This window comes from Suncus etruscus, chromosome 4 (genome assembly GCF_024139225.1).
Source record: "Suncus etruscus isolate mSunEtr1 chromosome 4, mSunEtr1.pri.cur, whole genome shotgun sequence".
NCBI lineage: Eukaryota > Metazoa > Chordata > Mammalia > Eulipotyphla > Soricidae > Suncus > Suncus etruscus.
The window spans coordinates 144,686,643-144,692,401 of record NC_064851.1 but is presented as its reverse complement, the minus strand read 5'-3'; the positions used below and the strand labels follow the sequence as shown (position 1 = coordinate 144,692,401).

At 35.0% G+C, this 5,759-nt stretch overlaps 1 non-coding gene across 1 annotated transcript; it reads left to right on the top strand.

Annotated features, from left to right (window-relative positions):
• The first annotated feature begins 786 nt into the window (after nt 1-786).
• LOC126007666 (U1 spliceosomal RNA) lies at nt 787-943 on the top strand. Its single transcript, XR_007495168.1, has one exon. It is a non-coding gene; the product is annotated as a U1 spliceosomal RNA (small nuclear RNA).
• Nucleotides 944-5,759: the final 4,816 nt, after the last annotated feature.

Below are 5,759 nucleotides of genomic sequence, written 5' to 3'. Positions count from 1 at the left end.
AAGGGTAAGAAAAAAGGGAGAGAGAAATATTTGGTGACAACTACCAAAAAAAAAAGAGAGAGAGAAAGAAAAGAAAAATGGAAGAAAAAAGAAAAAATGGACCTGGCAAATAAAAATAAAAATAAATCTCTCACCACAAAGAGTGATGAGTTTAGTTAGAGAAATAACTACATTTTGAACTGTCCTAATAATGAGAATGTATGAGGGAAATGGAGAGCCTGTTTAGAGGACAGGCGGGGGTCGGGCGGGGAGGAGTGAGACTTGGGACATTGGTGATGGGAATGTTGCACTGGTGATGGGTGGTGTTCTTTACATGACTGAAACCCAAACACAATCATGTATGTAATCAAGGTGTTTAAATAAAAAAAATAAATAAATCTCTAAATAATAACCACAAGAGTGGAAAAAAGAGAAAAGTGGAAGAAAAAAAGAGAAGGAAAATAACTAACAAATCAAAACAAAACAAGAAAAGGTATGGGTGCTGGAGTGGCAGAGTAATGAGGATTCTTAATGAGCTCAAAGAAATGATGGCACAGGTAAAGAGTATATAGCACAGTTTCTTTATTCACTCATCTATTCTCGGGTTGTTTCCATATTGTGAATAGTATTGCAATGAACATAGAAGTGAAGATTTCTACATTGTGTTTTTGGGCTTTTAGGGGACAATATTATTTTTAATGGTGAAAACTGAATGTGCATTCACTAATATCAGGTACAAGTCAAGGCTATTCACTGTCTCCTCTTTTTCAATATTGCACTAGAAGCCCTATCAAAAACAAACAAGTCATACTTACCTGGCAGGGGAGATACCATGATCACGAAGGTGGTTTCTCCAGGGTGAGGCTCGCCCATTGCACTCCGGATGTGCTGACCCCTGCGATTTCCCCAAGTGTGGAAAACTCGACTGCATAATTTGTGGTAGTGGGGGAATTTTTTTTCTTTTAGATACAAAAAAAGAGAAAAACAAGTAAAGGAAACCAAAGGGGTCCAAATTGAAAAAGAGAAAGTTAAATTATCTCTATTTGCAAGTGACATGATAATATGTATAGAGACACTAAAGATTTTATAAAATAATTTAACGTCTAGAAACAATGAACCATTGTATCAAGTGAAATATTATGAAGACGATGTCATAGGTCTCATCTCTGTACATAAATAATGAATCTGGAAAAAAAGAGATCAAAGACTCTCTCCAACTCAAAATAGTATACAAAAACATTAAGTACCTAGGAGTCAATTTAATTAAAGAAATGATACATTTATGACATGAAAACTTTAAAACACCTAAAAAATAAATAGAAAAAATGTAAAAAGGAAAAAATATTCTTTGCTATTGAAGTGGGAGGACCATTACACTCAAAATGACACCCTACCTAAACTATTATAGAGTTTAGTTTCTACACAAATTAAGAAAACATTTAGGGACTTAGAATATAACAAAGTTTATATAGTTATAAAGACTCCAACATCCAAAACAATTCTGAAAAATATGAAACTGAGCAAAATTTTACTACCAAACTTGAAAGTATACTACAAAGTCATAGTGATTAAAACAGCATAGTATTAGAATAAGGATAGACTCTCTGACCAATAGATAGGAAAAGAATATCTAAGGAAAATCCCCATATATGTGGTCAACTAATTTTTGAAAAAGGAGTCAGAATATTAAATGAAGTAAATACAGTCTTCTCAACAAATAGAGCTGGAAATAGATAAAATGTGTAAAATTTTAAAGCTATCTCTCTATCTCACATCTTACCCAAAAGTCTATTCAAAATGGACCAAATGCCTTGAGATCATACCAGAAACTATAAATGCATAAAGGATGATAGACAATTATTCTAATATCTGGATATCCAAAATCTCTTCAATTATACAATGTCACAGGCAAAGGAGACCAAATATAAATTAAACACTAAATCAAACTATCTGCATGGCAAAATAAACATTGCTAAATCTAATAGGCAGCTAACTTAATAGGAGCAAACACTTGCATTCAATACATCATAAAAAGGGATGATATCCAGGATATGTAAAGTTCTTACTAAGTTTAGCAACAAAAAAACCATAAAAATAAGGAGTGAAAATAAACAAAAACTTCTTCAAGAAAGGCCAATAGATGCTTAATGGGCACATGAAAAATAAAAAGCTTAGGCACCTGAGTGATAGCATAGAAGTAGGGTGTTTGTCTTGCATGTGGCCAACCCAGAAGGAACCCAGATGCCATATGGTACTCCGAGCCTGTCAGGAGCAATTTATGATCTCAGAGTATCTGCTGTCAGCCGCTTGCAATGCAAATGACTTACCACTATGCCACCACTCCGTCCCCTAATTTAATAAGTTTTAATTGAATAACGAATACAGTACAAAGTTGTTCTTGATTGAGTTTCAGTCATACACTGTCAAGCACTTCCTTCACCAATGCACCTTTTCCACCACCGAAGTCTCCAATTTGCTTTATTTCTGCCCTTCCTCTTCCCACCCCTTTTCTCTCCCTCTTTCTCCCTCTCCTTCTCTCTTTTCTTCTTTCTCTCCTTCCCACCTTCCCCCTACAATCTTGCTATTTTTTTCTTTTAAAGATATGGTTTGCAACAGTATTTAACTAAAGAGGCATAATGTATATCAGTTTATTTGTTCTTTCAGTGCCCAGTTCTAAGCCCAGAGAGATAATTTCCAACTATAGGTGCCATTATGGTTCCTCTCTACCCTAATTGCACTCACCTTCTTTTGACAAGCTTCCTACCATAGACCTGTGCAACCTGAACTCCCATAAGTCATATGAGATGACATATTTTATAATTGCCCATGCTAAGCACTCAATCCTCTTTCATATTTTATTTAGATATTTCTAGAAGTCCTTATGTTTAAGTTGCAGGAATTTTTCAGGAGTACCACATGAAACAGGAATTAAGAATTTTGTCCTGCTTTTGCATTTATTGTTGATGAATCTTCCTTTGTATCCACTACTGAAATCCACTGTACTCTTACTATTCCACCAGGACTAAATTATGCCAACCATAAAAAACATTAAAAGGGCATGAATCTAAAATATTGAAATGCCATCTGTATTCTTGTAATGCTAAAATGATAATAATGCTTTCCAAGAAGAAGTATGAAGTATCTCCTCCTCTCTAATCTCTGTAAACAAGTTTTATTAAGAATGAATTAACACAATTTATCAACTAAATTATAACAATCAACAAACGTCAAATTAAATGATGCAGATAGTAAAAGCATCCTTTAGCAGGAAATTTTATGTATCCTATCTGTTAGGTCTTTCTTCTTTATCCAGAAAGCAGCGTTTTTCTCTGTTCTTCAAAACATGATTGCAGGGATACCAAATTTCACATAATTAGGTGACAATGATTATCAGGAAAAATTGCAAATCTTTTATAAGTGAGCCAAAAAGAGTGCATGTTTTCTAACACTCTAATGCATATGATGAGTACTAAAAGGAGTATTTCTACAACTATGGGTTCATTTTTTTATGAAAGAAATGTTGGTCATAATTGACTCATTTGGCGCATGACTTTAACTTTAAGAAAGTGTTCATAAGTGCCTGAAAGATAGCACAGCGGGTAGACTGTTTGAGTTGCAAATGGCCGAATACCTTGGCATCGTTCACAAGTTATAATTAACAATGTCCAAAGGTACATATGATGTTGGGTTTTAATTTGGTTGGGTATATTACTGAATGTGACCTAACCTCTGTTAAATCTTAGATCCTACAAAATGTACATTTTAAAAAATTAATTATTATCTTTAAATTAACATGAATAGAATTAGGCTTAGTTCCAAAGGAGGAGTTACAATGTAATTTATATTGTACTCAAAAAAAAGGCCACAGACAAATAGTGATGGCTGAGGAATGACAGGTTGTGATTAAGACAGAACTATCTATGATGCTGATGATGTTCTACTTATGTATCAAAATGCTGATAATATAATCATGATGATTTCATGTAAACATACATTATTAATGTTTGCCTGGGTATTATACTTCAATAAAATGTGTATGTGTACTGCATATATCAATCTATTTCTTGAAATTTATGGAGTGAACAAAAGAGTCATTTTAATCATGATTCAATAATAAATGACTTAATCATAATGTTTCATTAATGGGTAGGTCATACATGATTAATAGTTCATAATAATTCTTTAATCAAAACAAGTATTTTACATAAAAGATTTTAAAATGATTTAGAGATAGCTTATAAATTGGTTTCATTTCCTTCTGTATAAATTTCTGCACTTCCTAATTTTATGCCACAAATATGTCTTCATTCTATGCTCCTAAAATAAAATATATGAAATACATTTGCAAAGAGCAATTATAGATAAGATGATATTTATTTAATTTATTTGGCAGCCCTACCAAGAATTGCTTGGGAGGCCTGGGGATCCCATTGTTAGTTCTTGTCCAATCTGACAATTGGCTCAGTGCAATGGTTAGAAAATGTAATGTTTTAGTGGCTTAGACTTCTGTTTATTGGACATTGACCATTCACCCCTTAACCATGGATACCATCTACACAAACAGTACTCCTACACCATTACCAGGAATAAAAATTCTACCAAGGAAGACCACACTATGCCCTGGTACTAACTTACTCCAAAGATGTTCCTTATGACACCCTGACAACCTACAAACAGCAATAGTCCGCTTTCAGGGCAGAATTCTCTCCATTTTTACCAATGGTGAGACAAAACCAGAAGACGCTACATACCACCCGGATTTCAACATAGGACCTGTACAGAAACCAGGATCTTTAACTACAGAAAACTGACAGCAACAACTGTGATGGGGAAGAGCCATTTTGAGGAACACAGAGAACAACTAAGGGGTTCAACAACATAGTATGGAGTTGGTCTTATGCCAAAACACTTCAGGGGTAAGATCTTTCTGTTTGTAGGCCAAAGGTTTTACCCTCCGATTTCTTCTATATTTTGCTGTGCCTATGCAAATAACAATAACTGCCACAAATACAAATCATTTTACTTTTTTAGGATATCTCATATCTTTAAAAAAAAAAAAAGAGCATTCTGGGGGCCAGAGAGATAGCAAGAGGTAAAGCGTTTGCCTTGCATGCAGAAGGTCGGTGGTATGAATCCCGGCATCCCATATGGTCCCCTGAGCCTGCCAGGAGCGATTTCTGAGTGCAGAGCCAGGAGTAACTCCTGAGCGCTGCCGATGTGACCCCCCCCCAAAAAAAAAAAAAACCAAAGAAAAAAAGAGCATTCTAACCCTTCTCCTATTGGTAATACAACAAATTTCACAAATATAACTGCTAATGAACTATTCCCTTCTTTTTCAATTTCTTTTTCTTATTTAGGTCTTCTAATTTTATTCTGTATTTTGAATAACTTTAAGTTCTTTCATCGTAAAACAAATGTATTATGATCAGTTATGTCAACTATGTGATACATTTTCTTTAAATAAATCAATTTATTAATAAAAAAAGAAAATGTGGGGTCGAAGAGATAGCATGGAGGTGAGGCCTTGCATGCAGAAGGATGGTGGTTCAAATCCCGGCATCTCACGTGGTCCCCACTGCCTGCCAGGAGTGATTTCTGAGTGGAGAGCCAGAAGTAATCCCTGAGTACTGCCAGGTATGCCAAAAAAAAATGTAATGTTTATCAGGCTCTGTAGTGCCAGGAATACCTCACAACTGGGGTGGTGCTGATGCAAGCTTCCTGGACAGCATAGGGTGATGCTCAGGGGTCTATGTGGTGTGGGGAATAAAACCCTTGTTGGG